The 16,697-nt window shown below is 36.3% G+C and overlaps 1 long non-coding RNA gene across 2 annotated transcripts; it reads right to left on the bottom strand.

Moving 5' to 3' along the window:
- Positions 1–553: 553 nt before the first annotated feature.
- Positions 554–15,524, bottom strand: LOC102549329 (uncharacterized). 2 transcript variants are annotated; one of them, XR_015686108.1, is made up of 6 exons: positions 15,501–15,524; positions 15,019–15,189; positions 14,238–14,403; positions 4,770–4,957; positions 2,150–2,236; positions 554–944 (listed from the first exon to the last, which is right to left on the bottom strand). It is a non-coding gene; the product is annotated as an uncharacterized LOC102549329 (long non-coding RNA). The 2 variants fall into 2 exon arrangements; XR_015686107.1 differs by having other exon boundaries at positions 558–944; positions 2,150–2,309.
- Positions 15,525–16,697: the final 1,173 nt, after the last annotated feature.

Below are 16,697 nucleotides of genomic sequence, written 5' to 3'. Positions count from 1 at the left end.
TCCTGCACAATCTCAATGACCTGAATTTTTTCCTAGAACCCATGGTGTCATGAAAGAACCAGTTCCCAGAAGTTGTCCTCTTAACAACATCTTAGTCTGCTTTCTGTTGCTGAGATAGAGCCACTGAAAGCAGCCTGGGCAGAGTGAAGGCTGTATTTTGTTTACAGGTTATGGCCAGTCATTGAGGGAACCCAGGGCAGGAATTCAAGGCAGAGATTTGAAACAGAAATCCTGGAATACTGCTTACTGTCTTGTTTTTCATGGCTTCTTCAGTTGCTTTCTTGAACAACGCAAGGTGGCCTCGCTCACAGTGGGCTTATTCAGAAACCAATCAGTAATCAAGAAAATGCTTTAGAGAAATGCTCATAGGAACTTTAATTTGTGTCAAGTTGACAAATGATTACTAGCAAGACATTTTCAATCATGTGTGGCATATAAGCGATCACCTAATGATACGAGTGCATCATATGACCCTTATTCAAAGGACATTATATTTAAACAGCAATAAAAGAGATCAACTCTGGAAAAACAAATCCATTCATGACAACTATTGTTTTGGTGGAGTCCAAAATCTGGTTTATGGCATCACATTGTTATTCATTTAACAAACATTTATTGAACTTCTATTGGGTACCAAATTTCCATGATGCCAGAATCAACTTCAAAAATTTTCCACCCCAAAAAATTTTCCAAAAGTTCTCATCACCTAACAAAAACCAAGGAGACTTCGTATGTAGCAGTTTGAAACTTCTTTGTTCAGTCCAAATTAGCAGAGTATTTTCTTCTTTGTAATTATCCATTTTTTTCTCCAAATTCTCAGAAGTCTTCTAAATTTGTTACACAAAATAAACTTGCACCTCTGTGCTGGTTTCTCATGAATATCCTTATTTGAAACTTGTGTCATGTCTTCACGTCTTCACATTGTTTCAAGTCTGTTACATGTACTGGAAAAAAATCCTTTTTTAACAATTTAATTTGCACAATCTGTATATGCTCAACTAAAATATAATGTGTTTGTATACCTCCAGTACCAGAGATTTAATAAAGAGCCTCGAACATACCAGGCAAGTACTCTACAATAGAGCTATATATAGTCCCAGTAAAATGAATTGGTTTTTCAACTCAGTTGCAAATACAAAAAAAATAAATAAAGTAATTTGTGCGTGTGTGTGTGTGTGCATGTGTGTGTGTGTGTGTGTGTGTGTGAGGATTTCCTATATATATGATGAGGTTTCATAAACCAAACACAGAGTATGACAGGATTCCATAGTAGCCCTCCGAAGTCCTACACCTATTAATTTTTCTTGACTTCCAACGGCAGGCATGTAGTCTCACTTGCCATAAATTAAATCATACAGTCTATACTCCTGTGTCTGTGTTCTTCTCCTAATGAGATGATGTTGGGTATTGATTGGCACTTGATAGATGCTAAAATCACCTAGGAGAGCAGCCACTTGGCACATCTGTGAAGGAGTTGCAAGACTAGGTTAATTGATGTGGGAAGATCCATGCACAAATGTGCATGGCTCCATCCTCTGAGCTAGGACTCAGGACTAGATTAAAAGGAGAAAACGAACTGAGCATCAGAATTAATTTATCTGTCTGCTACCTGACTAAGGGTGAGACATGACAAGTGACGATCCCGTCTCTATGACTTCCCTAAAATGACAAATGAACCTTCAAACTAAGAGAGCCAAAAGAAATGTTTTCTTCCTTAAAAATGCATTTGTCTGGTATTATTCTTACAGGAACAAGAAATAACGAATACAGTGGCTTTTTTGTGTTCAGTCACATGCTTGCCATTTTCTCTCTATCATAACTATAATAAAAACAATCAACTCTGGCAAAGTTTAACATTTTATTGCTGATAGATATCTGAATAATTCTTGTGTTGATTGTCTCAAGTAATGACAATGTCATTTGAACACATGAACACATTTCTGATGAATACATAGAAAATTTTTAAATGACCTGACTGACCAGAAGAGACCACAGGCCCTTTCATGGCTGTACATCTATTGGCTTCTTCCTGGCATCTTGCCTGCAGTAATGAAGTAACCAATGTGAGTAGCTATAATTGAATACATTGGTGTATAAAATCCTCTGGAAAACATTTCTTTATTTTTAAGTGAATAATTATATTACTTACCATTACTGCAACTAAGTAATCGAGACAGTCACTGCCATAGAGGAATCCACGTATTTCATAAGCTGCTGCTGGTTTCTCAAGTTGACCCTGAGGAAGGTCATCAACTTGCTCTAATTACTGCATCCTTCAAATCCAAGCAACACAGCTAAGGTAATAAAACCTGCAAAGAAATGCCTCTATATCAAGCTATAAGTATGTTAAGAGAGTCACAATTAAGGTAATATAGAGTATTCTAAATACAAAAGTCCATGTACTTTTCTAAAATGAGCAAATCGCCCAGGCCATGCAGCTGACTCTGGTTCCCGTAAGACTAATAAAGTTCGTGTGTAACTCTCACTAACGCTGAGATTTGTGTGTCTCCACATAGCTCAAGAGGCCCAAGAGAGATACTGTAAATTTTTCCACTCACGAAGGGAAACGGGCAATGAATTTTGCTAGTTTTAACACCAGACTCAAGCATACCCTAAAAGTGTTCAAGGGCAGCAAGTCCTTATTTATAGGAAGTCACTCTTCGCACCAGATGTAAACTTCCCACGTGTTAGATTTATGCCTGGATTTGTTACCATTCATTATCACTGCTGTAGTTTAATGTGCTGTGAAAACCCAAGGTAAGTCTGCCCAGGAGTCACCTGACCTCCTCAATACTTCTTGTGAAATAGTCTTAGAAGAATAAATATGTTCATTAGGTCTGCTTTGCTAGACCCTGCAGGTAATGTTAACATCTTCTAAGTGGCCTCCCATCCAATTCTCCCTTTGTGCATTCTTTCATGAAATGGCTTGACAAGCTTAATTTTCCTTAACCCATAACTTTCATAACACAATTCTGTTACATCCTGGGATTTCAAACACTCTGTCCATTCTTTCATTTTACAAGTCATAGCCCTGAATGTTTGGTATAATAAATCAAACAGTATTTTTTGTGATGCATACCAAAATTTGCCTTTTGGTAACACAGCAATTCATACACATTGCACTTATCATGTAGATACACCAGAAATACAAACAACTTAAGGGAAAAAATAAAAACACTTAAAACGGCCTCACAATGCACAGGAATATTTGGAAGGAGGAAAGAAAAACTAAAATAGTCTGTAGTTTTTATTTTCTCCATAATAACTTTCTAATTTTAAGCAAAATAATGCTATAGTTCTTTTTTGCTATTTTTTATTGGATATTTTTTATTTATATTTCAAATGTTATTCCCTTTTCCAGTTCTCCAGACATAAGCCCCCTATCCCATTCCCCTCCCCTTCTTCTATAAGGATGTGCCCCTCTCCATGAACCCCCTTCCACCCCCCCAACATTCCCCTACAGTGGGGGTGGGTCCAGCCTTGGCAGGACAGAGGACTTCTCCTCCCATTGTTGCCTCTCAAGGCCATCCTCTGCTACATATGCAGTTGGAGCCATGGGTCTGTCCATGTATAGTCTTTGGGTGGTGGTTTAGACTCTGGGAGCTCTGTTTGGTTGGTATTGTTGTTCTTATGGGGTTGCAAGCCCCTTCAGCTCCTTCGATCCTTTCTCTAATTCCTCCAGTGGGGTCCCTGTTCTCAGTTCAATCGTTTGCTGCTAATGTTATAGTTCTTATTCATATCCAACATATCCTATTTCATTACCTTTATTAGAAACACAGACTTTTCAATAGTGCTCACTTAGAAAAAGCTTGCAGAATACTATTTATAAACCTCTACATATTTTATCACTATTGGAAATAAAAGTTAAAATTGCACAAGGAAGTGTCGAAGGAAAAAAAAAGACCAAAGAAAGCCCACTTAAACTATAGATCAACAAGATCATCGTGAGTGGTGCAAGAATAAACTTACAAATGTGTCATCAACAGTGATGATAAAATACTCTGTATTTCCAGTGACACAACTAGAAATGGAGATAAGGAGGAAGTTTCAAGGCCACCTCAAATTACTTGCCCCAATTTGGATTGAATCGGACATTTAAAAAATTTTGAGAAACAGATCAAGGTCATAAGTATTTTATCCTAGCAAAATTTACAGAATGCATGTGTACATGTGTGATATGACTGTATGTACAGGTTTCACTCAGGCACATGAATGCAACAAATATCTTTGGGCCTATAAGAATTTGCTTTGGGCCTGCAGAATTTTTCTGCAGATAAATTTTTGGGGAAGTTTGTAAATCTTTAGACAGTATTCAAGTTATAAAAATGTATTCCTTCTTTTGGGTGAAATATAGGAAGAACAAACTGCATTATTTTTATGAACAATTATGGTGAAACCTTAACCACTTTATCCTATGATATCATAGGTATACTGCAGAAAAAAGAAAAAGCAGCTCATGACATTCTGATCAGTTTTCATAACATTCTACCCAGAAACCTGCCTTGGCTACTCAACATTCCTTAAATGTGTACTCAGAGTCAAACACCGATGTAAAATTTTGCATGCCTCTTACATTTTAATCCTCTTTTATATCTTCTGGTCTCTTTTCCCTAGCTCCAGCCAGATGCCGTCCCATTCAACAACATTATGCTTATTATAAAAACACCCCTATTCCTGCCCTTTACATTTGTGTAAAGGCTGGGATATCCTCCTATGGAAATACTTTGTTAAGAGAGCAAAATGCCATCCACAAGAAAGTAAATACATACCCATGGGCCAGCATCTATTATCGGATCCAGTTCAGCAGTGCCGTCTGTAGAGTGCTCAAGGGCTCTGGAGCAGGGTGCGCAGTGCTCAGCATGAAAACAGACTGGATAAACTCAACCTTCTCTCCTGCACACGGTCTAATCTTCGCATTCGCTGGGAAGAACTACATGCCTTCTTTTTGCGTTGGCCTCTAATTTTGAGGGAAAATTCAAGAGTACACAGAGCACATTGAACTACTGAGAAGCACGCTGTTTCACACTAGCATGAGATGAATGTGCTGACATAGTTCTTTCACTTCCTCAAGATAAAACTTAGACTCAGTCTGTCCAGCACAAAGCCTTGTATTCACAGGCTCCCAGGATATTCTCTCCATCAGGTTTATTAGCACCAGAAGGGAGAAGGGAAGGAATCTAACAACTGTGGACTACAGCACCTACAGAAGCAAATAACCCATGGCCCTGTGTAAACCATGTAAATCCATGCCTGCATCATATGATTCCCACACTCCTCTCCATAAACTACTTCTCACTCACATTTACTAACAGTCAGACTTAGGACTTTTAAGGTTAGGTTTAGCGTTACTGTTTCAAGTCTCCTTTTAACATAGGAACAAAAAGTCGTGGGAACTTGATCGGCAGAGATACTCTACTTTGATGTCTCCTTTCTTCCTTCTATTATCCAGTAATAAAGAGGGGTTGACTAAAGAAAGGCTATTCCTTAACCCCAAAGCCTGGTGAGGAAGCTTTGCTTCTCAATGTTTTCCTGGGATACATTCTTGGCCATCAAATTGAAAAAAAAAATCAAAGATTTCAAATGCAAAAGCTTAACACATTTGAAGAAATAAAGGATGTTTTTAAGTTTGCATTTGGATACATGTGCAGCAGCATCTGACTGTGAGATCAATGTGCAGAAGGCAGAGCCAGGAGGAGGCAAGCCTGGACCCATAGTAAGATCCTAGCTCAGGCAGTGGCCCCCACCACTGTCCCTACTGGCTCCCTAACACATCTTACATTTGGAAAGCATGCCAGGTCACAGTCACTGAACACTTAAGATACTCATATGAGAGTGTATGAAATGTTAGAAAGAAACAAGATCAATTTATTTTATATCATTTTAATTGTATTTTGAATCATTCTTCTGCAGTTTTATTTTTCAAATGTTATCAGTGAAGCTAATTACAAATAACCTTCAACAAATGCAATAATCTTTGTTACAAATGACTCAAATCACACGGAGCAGAACGCAGTTTTGACACAGTCAGTAGCCTACAGTCCTACGAATCATTCTTTGACTCTACATTTACTATGGCAAAGCAGCCTATTAGTAACTGAGTAGAACTTCTTAACTTCCAGTGTCTCGATTTCAATCTATTTTATTGCCTGTGTGTGCCCGGGGTAACACCCTTGAGAGGGAGAACTCTTTCAAGCAAATAACATGTTCACGTTCAGTGGTCACCAGAGTGTTTCTTAAAGTAGTTAAGAACTGGATGCTTTTGTGGCAGAGCTGAATGACACAGATGATTAAAATTTGCAGCTCAAATGTGGGTACTCTGAAATGTCTCAATGTGGCTTTAAGCTATATTTATTTTGTAAGATTCTTGTTATTGCTTCCTTTTTTCCAGGCAGGTTCCCATGTAGTCCAGACTGGCTTCAAATCCTACATAGTAGAGGATGAGCTCTTAGTGACCCTTCTTGCATCTTCCACCTCCTCAGTACTAGGATAATAGGTGTGCACTGCCATGACTGCTTTATGAGATGCGAGACATCCAACCAGAGTTTCCTGTATCCTAGGCAGGCATCATTATAATAACTGAATTACATCCCTTCCCCAGTTAGTAGGGATTTCTTTTCCTTCTAATATTAGATCTCTGAGAGGATGACATAAATGCCATCATGACGTGATGTGAAAACATGGTAATAGTGGAACGTGTCTAGTTTCAGAATGAAAATGGTTCATGTCCATCTCACTGGATGTCTTGGGAATCTGCAAGCATAAAGTCAATGTGGCTCTTTTCAATCTGATGACGATGGCTGCTGGGAGAGGCTTGCAGAGCCATACATCACTGAGGCACTGCCTCATCTTTCTCATGTGCTCCAAATTCCATATGAAGGGGTAGAAAACTATGCCACACTGACTCCTCCTCTTCCCTCAGGATCATTTATATTTAAGAGGATAAGCTTAATGAACACTAGCAGGCTTTTGTTTTATTTTTCCCAATTTTCAGACAATAGTCATGGTTGATCAATTACTCAGCCTTTTTGTATCATTGCACTTTCGTTTGTAAAGTTTTATCATAAAATAACTTCCTTCTCTACAATTTTGCCAGAAATTAGAGAGATCCTCAAGTACTTTAATATAGTTCTTAGACATATCCACAAGTTCGAAGTATTTGGACCGATGATTTCAAGGCCAAATGAAATAAATGGATATATTTGATTTCTATATCAATCTCACATTCAGGTAATTATAAGTAATAGAATCAGATCAAAGCATAGACTTTGTGCTCGATGCTTTAGGGATCATATCTTTCCTTTTACCTCATTGACTCTTCACTCATGACTGACTTTTCCTTCTCAACAAGCCATCTTGCAATCACAGTCTCTCTTTCTCTTCCATTTCCATGTCTCCATCTCAATCACAACACCGGCTTCCTATAGCTTTTACTTTTTCATCCATACAATGAAGAGCATAAAGACTGTGACATCCACTAGTTGGTGAATGCCAGGCTAAGTAAAATCCAGTCCTTTCATTATTTTTGTCTCATGTCTGTACCCTAAGTTCTAAATACCTATAATACCACCATCCCCAAGCATATATGAGAATCCATATGCCTTCTTTGTACTGGTTGAAATAACAGGAAAAAAATTAGAAGCTCTGTATACTCCAATGGTTTATTTATGAAAGATCTATGGGAATGTCAACAGGCACTAATCAAGTGAGGCCATTGATTGCTACCAGATACTTTTCATATGCTGTCCTCCCACAAATATGGTTTCCTAACTCTTATTAATTAAACACATAAATACCAGAACATGAAAGCACCAGGTAACTTCACAGAGTTGTTTGTTAGTATAGAAAGTAGAAGACACCATTCCCTGATCACATAATACATTACAATATAAAATATTATAAAATTCATTCAGTCAGAAAATGTATTAAGTATCAACTAGTTCTCCACTTTCTGCACATCATTTTCTAAAAACAGTTCCAACCATAAAATCTTTCATTTTTAAGTCTTACTGATGGAAAGTACATTTTAAATAGGAGGAAATCTGGAATTCAATGTATTCTATATCTTTTTCTATATATTATCTCTTCCTCTTGCCAACTCAATATACCTTTATTTCCACATGTTTATTTATTTCACATATACGTGCTATGTTATACAAGTGGTTTTCAGAAAACAACTTGTTCAGTTCTCTCTGAGCATGGGGATTCTTGGGATCAATTCAGATGGTTAGAATTTGGCAGGAGGCACTATTGACCGCAGCCATAATGCCAGCACTAACCAAAATCTACCTTTTATTCAGTATTCAGGGTTTAGGAATGAGAAATATGAGCACTGCCTTCATTCATTCTTCCTCCCCATCTATCTTCATATCTAGATAGAGTAAGCACCCTTGACATTCTTGCACCTCTGTGGCTTTTGCAAGGAATTTGAGTAAAAAACATTGAGCAATTATAGGTTTCACACTCTACAAAACTGCAGTTACAAATGCATTCAGCACATTATTTTGTGATTACAGCATATATTTTTAGATTGTATAATAATTTTTCTTTGGAATGCATGTAATAAAAGCACATTTAAAGTCAAGAGGAATAAATTTACAGATTCCCCTTAAATCAGTCTCTTCTTTAATGTTAGAGGCGAGCTAAAATATTGAGTTGTTCAAGTAATTTGTAGGTTAGGAAAAAGTAAATGCATGTTTTCATTCCAAGTAAAGCATTTATCATTACCTGAGCTGCTACCTAGATTATAAAATAATGAATCTACATCTTCCCTGCTAGAATTGATTGGACGGTTTCTAACAATGTGAATGGTATTTTCAAAATGTAATTGATCTTCCCTTTGACAAAAATAAATTACACAGAGGTGAAAACATGTTCAGTAATGCTAATGACCATCTCATCTGCTCAGCAGAAAGCAATACAATGATAACCAGATATTTGCAGAACATATCAGTTAATGATCGAGAAAATTAACCACACAATTCAACTACAAACAGCATAAACAATACTTTGACCTGAAGAACTGAGTAGTTGATTCTTCTTTAATGAACCACTTTTCATCTGGGATGATGAACATGGCTATAATGGCGACATATACTATGAGAGAGAGAGAGAGAGAGAGAGAGAGAGAGAGAGAGAGAGGATAGATAATAGATGACATGTACATATATATATGTATATATATATCAATTTTTTCCTAATTAATTTCTTTGACTTTCTCCACTCTGATTTAATTTTACTGATTTTACTAAAACTCACACCTCCACAGGCACACACACACACACACACACACACACACACACACACACATTTGTATTATATATATAATATATAATATATATGTGCTCTGAGTCAGCTATTCAAAAGAAAATTGCCATAAATAAAAATGATTCAGTAATGAATTTTTATTTTCCTTTGGGTGGGCATAGAACTATGGATCTATACACAAGGAGAACAAAGTAAATTATAATTCACAGACATGTCTAAATATGAATGCCTAATTTTCTTTAAATGATATAAAACAGTCATCTGACCATCAGTGGACAGTCAGCCAGAACTGAAAACTCACTGATGGGTGAGAGGTATGAGTAGCTTACAGCCAAAGGACTGATAAATGGAAATTTTAGAGTAAGACCTAATATTCTACTTTTACTAAAGAAACAAAGTATGGGTTCTCTTGTGATTCAGTTATGTTCTGTGTGAGTTTAAGTCTCAGGTGATATCAAATTTGATTTATGTGAGAGAGACAATAAAACATGTTTTGAGCTGACGTTGTGAGGCATACTTGAAACTCCTATAATTCTAGTACAAGTCAGAAGCAGAGAATCAAGAGTTCAAGGTCAGACTGAGTTATCCTAGAGGATCCTGTCTCCAAAACAACATCAAACAAAATTGTTACTACTGTGAGAGTTGTTGCAAGGTGATGCTGTAATCTTGATAAACACTACTCTAGTGGTAGTGTGTGTGTATCAACTGTATTCCTGATTCTTTTTATTGCTATGGACTCAAACATAGAGTCTATCCTCATGGCCTTCTTCGGTAAATGTTGGCATTTTAGATACTTTTATCATAAGTAGACTGACAGAATAGAGAGTATACTGGTGCCTTCTCTATCGTGCAAGCAATCTGATGTTTCCCTTCATTCTCTTTCTTTTCCAGTGTGATTTGGAAAGCATGGCTTTGCTGGCCTGCTGTTTGAAAGGCCAGAAGTGATATGTGGGCTCTCTTCCATAGGAAATGCTCAAATCGTCTTGGAGAAATAGAGTTTCCCTACCCTTTTTCAGCCACTTCAGGCCACTTAAAATAGGATATCACAGCCAAATTTTGATCAGGCACAGCAGAGCAAGCTTGCACCCACCTGAGCATTGGTGGATGATCATTTTAGTATAGCTTCATTTCATAGAAATGTGAGCTCAAACAATGGAAAATAAATAGAAAATTCTGCCTTACAACCTTATTGACTAAACTTTTACCAACTCTTCTATCTGGGTAAGAGAGTTTTATGTTCTTTATTATATTTATTTATTCAATGATTTTTCAGTGGCATTCATTGTGCTGTAAACTGAGGTATGGTTAATAAGTATATTAGCAGTTGCCATGCAATTTAATAAGAAATATTTATAATAGAGCTTGGTAAACCTGAGGACAGACATATAATTTCTATGCCTTCAGTTTGTGAGCTGGCTAATTTTATCTCAGCTTGATGCAGGCTAAAGTCACATTGCTATGATGAGCAAGCCGGCAAGCAGCATCCATCCAAGGCTTTTGTATCAGCTCAGGTCTCCAGGTTCCGACTCTGTTTAAGTTCTTAACCTGACTCCTCTCAATAATTTACACATAGAAACATAAGCTAAATAAACTGTCTTCCCCAAGTTGCTTTAGTGCTAGTATTTCATCATAACAAGAGTAATCCTAAGATACTATGGTTTCACTCCTTAGCCTCATCAGGGAAAGTTGCATAAAACCAACTTTTTAACAGTGTCACAAAGGTGAAAGCAACTGTCACTTCCTCACTGACATTTTGGCAACAGTGGTCTTGGGTTAAGTTAAAAATCTCTCATTAACAATGTACTTCAACTGGTTCTCAGTTCATTGGGATTTTAGCAAGAGTACAGGGGGAGGCAAATCAGTATGCCCAACATTAGCACTATGGAATTCTTGTGAGCCCCTAGGAAAGATTCTGCATATTTCACCCTCAAGACAGGTATGCTAGGTGCACAAAGAACCTCACTTATATAAAGCCACTGGTGTGAGCTCATTCTACCATATATTTTCTGTTTCTTGGATAGATGCTACAGTGTATATAATTTGGTCTCATACTTTGGGATAGTAACATCTCATCATTTGATATGACAAAAACTACCAGTGCCATGGCACCTGCTGAATTCCACTCATCATGACTTAGCAACATAAACTTTAGAAAAATTCCTTGAGGTAAACTCATCAGAAGATGTGACCATAATCGACTATTTCTGTCAAGGAGGTTAGAGGAAAAATCACAGTGTCTGTCTTGACACTTTCCATACAAAAGATTGTGTGTAGGTGGGAAAGTAGAGAAGCATGCTTCAAAATAGAGTTGTGGAATAAAGAGACAGGAAAGTGGCTTTAAAATCGAGAGGACTATATTGTCATTACTTAGAGGAAAAAAAATTCAGTATGAACAAACAGGCAGTCTTTAGGGATAACACTCTGTGGCAATGACAGGATAAAAAAAATAGAAATAAACCACAACCATACAAGAAATACCAGGTTTTTTCTAATCAATTATTTGAAACCACACACTCAATGAGCTCTAAATATAACATAGAATATATATGTATATATATATTTACATATAATTATAATGCACACATATATGCTTGGGTGATTTACTTTTTAAGACAAATGTCTTATCTGGAATGTGCAGAGGAAAAGAAGTTAGAAAGATGTATGTAATATTGGTGAGCAAGATATTATATGATTCAGAAAAAAAGAAATTAACCTGAAATTGAATAAGGGTTGATGAAAATAGCAGTTTTGATGGATTAGAAGAAAAATACAATACCAGCCTTTTGCTGATCAATACATGGGAGAAGAATGTTGGAATAAATCACAGTGCTTACTTAAATTTCTAATTTGTTCCTTAAGAGAAATTTCTGGTTTGATCCATTGGATCACACATAGAAGACCCACAAGAAAATGAATTCCATTCTGCTACTAGTTTTTCAGGTTTCTTGAGAACACTCAAATAGAAATAATGTTGAGAACATTAGCTAGATCAGATGTTCTGAAGTGTCAAATAGGATGAAAGATTAATTACAACAAAAGTCCCTGTGAATCTATTAATGACATTTCATTGGTGCTGATGAACTCATACCCAGACTCTCAGAATTGAGATGTGACAGGCACTTGGGATATAAAGAATAAATGTTTATCATATTACCCATCTGTCTATAATAGAAAAGAATGTGAGATGAATGATGAGAACTTAATCATTTACAGCCATTTGATAAAGGCATTTTTTTTTGCACAAGGACAAAGAAAAAATTTTCTGGTCAATTAAAAATTAAAAAACCTTAAATATTCATTCAGAATAATGATGTATATCAGAGACATCTTTTTATCACTGTTTAATTGTTCCAGATCCTCTACATTTAACCCTTAAGTCCCCTTGGCTAGTGTTAGTAACAAAAATATTTGGCATACTTAAAGTGATAGTTTTCATAAAAGAAGTACCAGTTTTCTCATCATATGAAAATATATTTTGTTTTAAAATGTTTGGTAGAGGGGCTAGAGAGAAGACTCAATGGCTAAGAGTGCCTGCTACACTTTCAGAGGACTTAATTTGGCTCCTAGCATCCACATCAGGGGTGCAAAACCGTCTGGAACTCCAGGGGAGCCCACAACCTCTTCTGGCCTCTCTGAAGGCACATACACTCAAGTGGCAAACACATATACATATACAAACACAGACACCTAAACAAACAAACAAATAAATAAGTAAATAAATAAATAGTAACAATTTGAAACTTAAAATAAAGTTCTTGCTTACCCTTCCCTAGAAAGACGAAACTGACTTTTGCATTTTATTTAGGCTCATTCTTTTAGACTCCAGTTGATCAATTCTATATTGCTTATAATCTAACAATTGAATTTTCTACATATGTGATATCGTTGGCCAGGGCATGGGTACAATATAGTTGTCTTTCAGTCATTTAGAATACCATGAAGTTTCTCAAAACAAAATATTGTGCTGCATTAAAATCCTTCCAGAAACAGAGTGGCCATTGCCCCTTTGTCTTCTTGATCAGCCTTCTCTGTACCTTCGACTGCTTTACCAGCCGATACTCCATCTGCTCTATCACTATGGTTGTCTTGAAAACCCATTCCCACACGCTACTCCCACTCTGTCTCTCTTAGTAGCATGTTGCTTAAAGTCCGTCCCCTACATTTTCTTCCTTGTGCATTGTTACGAACATAGTCTCCATTTTAGGAAAGTAAAGAATAAATTAGCTGTCAGAACCACTTTACTTTTGTTAATTCTGTAAATCAAAGTCCTATGAGAGAGAAACTAGTGAAAACATTTAAAAAGAAGTCATTTGTTGATGGTAAGTTTGCAACAGACAGTTGTAAAGTGAGAATTAAATCTTCTTCCGTCATAAGAATATTTCATGAACAAGAAGGTAACCCATCAAAGTATGTAATGTTACTGTTTTCATTAAATACAGTTTTCTGCTATTCATTTCTAATACTAATTCTAAGAATAAAGTACTATTAATATTTTACTTCTTGTATTATGTACAATTTTATTTATTATATATTTAAACATATGCAAAAATAAAATGTAAGGGGCTAGTGAAATGATTCAGTGTGTAAAAGCACTCTTCATAGAAATGGTGGCCTGAATCCCCAGAAGCCATATAAAGGATGACCATAAAATGCAAACTTCTGTAATTCCAGAGCTGCTATTCAAAGATGTGAGGCAGAGACAGGAGGCTCCCTAAGGGTTAGCAAGCCTGGCCTTTCCAATAGAGAAAGAACAAAATATCCTTTCTTAAACAAGGTGGGAGGCTAGGACTGAGATCCAAAGTTGCCCTGTGAACTCTACATATATGACATAGCATACTCATACCTATAACTAAATATGAACATGGATAAACACATATATACCACACACATACACATACACCATATATACATACACATGCAATAAAATGAGGTAAAAATAAAAACAATAACATTTAAATTTAGTCAGGACTTACCATTATGAAGAATGATGTCAGCCCACGTTTGTCACCTGACGTAATCTCTTTTTGTGCTTATCCTAGTTGAGACACTTCTTGGTTTAGTTTTCTGGGTTCCCATAAGAGAGTATTCTAATTTGGAAGGTCTAAACTACAGGAATTTATTTTATCACACTTCTTTGACCTAAAAGACAAAGATCAATGCTGCTTCCTGAATGCCCTTCACTTAGCCTCTACATGCTAATATTCTTTTCCCATGTATAAAATTTTGTCCTAGATCCCTGTTCTTATAAGGACAAGCTCATCTTGAACTATATTCTGACCAGGGACCTCAAGTAAATAAATTTAAACCACTTTAAATACTTTGTCTTCAACTATAATCCCATCCCAATATACCTTATTTTCATTCTTTTATATATCAATTTTGGAGATTAATTCAGTCTATTGTATTATTGTTATTATTACCAATTGAAACTATTATTATAATTAATTATTTAAGAAATTTCCAATCGGCAAACCATTGAGGCCAACAAAGTGTTTCATAAAACCCCACACATTCTGAGGTCCAATAAAAGTTTTCTTTGTAATACTTTGTGTTTATTACTTATTATTGCTGTATTTAATGTAATCTGAAAGACTTAAATGATGGCTTCAGTTGCTATTGTGAGATTGATGTCCATAGGCTTTACAAAGACATTCTTAAATTTATTAGCATTATCTTAGGTAATTTTCTTGAAACTGATTTGTTGATATTAACGATCTGTTAAGTCAAAGATTAACATTCTGAATTTAAGTTTACCCATTATGTTAGCTCCATGTATTTATGTAGTTGATGCTTGCAATTGCTTCTTCATAATAAAGTATAAATTTGAGAGATCGAAGGACCTGAATTCAGTTCTCATCACCCACATTATGTGCTTCAGAAGTACATTTAATTCTGTCTCCTTGGAACATGATGGACTCTTCTAGCCTTTGACAATTAGAAACAAAATAGCATCAGGACCCATGAACATTATATGAGCAACATAACTAGCCTTTAGTTTTCTAATATATCATATTCTGTTTTGTAGAATTACTTATCTGTCTTATTGCTTTTATGCTGGGTCTCCTGTTGCTTGTGAGTGAATTCCACTCTTACCAATATCAGCGCAGTATCACAATTCCTTAAGCTCTCTAAGTTTTAGTTTTTGAAATTCATATTAAAATACCTCTCATACATATATACAATAATGGTTTCTCTCTTACTGTTATGGTGAAAATGAGAAAATGAACAGAACTTGCCTGATTCATTATTTATTGAAGAGTAACTGCAACCTCAGGGCTTAGCAACTTAAAATCATGAGACCACTATGATCTCATACAATAGAAGTGAGCTGAGATTTGGGCATGACCTATCTTGGAACTTCTGGCTCAGAGTGTTCAATTATGTGCTCAGTGGAACTGACCTTTGTGAAGGCAAAAGGATCAGCTCCTAGCAGATACGTATTCATAGACAACAAGCCAAACCGAGTGACGAAAGGTCATAGTTCCTCTACACAGACCTCCCTATGGGCTACTTGATTCCTTTGAACATGGTGTCCCTCGTTTCCAAAGTAAACAATAAAAGAGAGAACTAGATAGAAGTTAAGATCTGTTCTTGAAGGACACAGGCCCTCACTTCTACTACATTCTTTTCATATGTAGCTAGTTAAAAGTTCAAAACCTGAAAGATGAAACAAATTAGACTCTTCCATTTGAAAGGAAGCACATTTGAGGATTTATAGAAATGGTTTCAAGATAACCATATTGGAATTGCCTGTAAATATCCAACATAAATATTTCTCCATGGAATTTCCTTCACTCCACTCCAACATACACATGTGGACACACAGATGCACATAAACACATGTACATTCACTCATATGCAAGTATGCATACTCACCCACAGTCACATAAACCACACCCCAATTTCTTTGTCTTCAGAGAGGAAGACTCAACTGTATATAGGAATCTAAGGTTTTTTTTCCCTTTGTTGCTACAGAGAGAATTTAAGTGTATATATATATATATATGCATGGAAGCAGCTTCCAGTCCTCCAGAGAATTCATTATTGGGCAGTGGTAAAATGTCAGCAAAGGCCGTGGCTTGTTATTATAAAAGTTACAGCATGCTTTGGCTCAAATCGAATTCCTTGAAATGTAGCATCTATACCAGCAAGAGGTAGATATACTGGGGTTAGCATATGGCAAGTACTGCCCTGACCCCTGATTCTCCAGCTAAATGATGTGTGACTGGAACAGAAAGAGACCAATTTCCATAAGTTTCATGTGAGGAGCGGTTTCTTTACAGTCTCACCATCTGTTGCTAGTTAAAAATTTTTGCCTTCAAAATGGTATTTTTACTTCCCACCCTCTACCCCTTTCAAATGCTGTAATGAACAAGAAGAATTATTGAAAATGAGGAGAAGTATCTCCCTAGTTCTTTCAAAGCACTCATTAA

The sequence above is a fragment of the Rattus norvegicus genome, chromosome 4 (assembly GCF_021556685.1).
Source record: "Rattus norvegicus strain SHRSP/BbbUtx chromosome 4, alternate assembly SHRSP_T2T, whole genome shotgun sequence".
Lineage (NCBI taxonomy): Eukaryota > Metazoa > Chordata > Mammalia > Rodentia > Muridae > Rattus > Rattus norvegicus.
The sequence above is the reverse complement of the archived record's forward strand: the minus strand, read 5'-3'. Positions and strand labels throughout refer to the sequence as shown.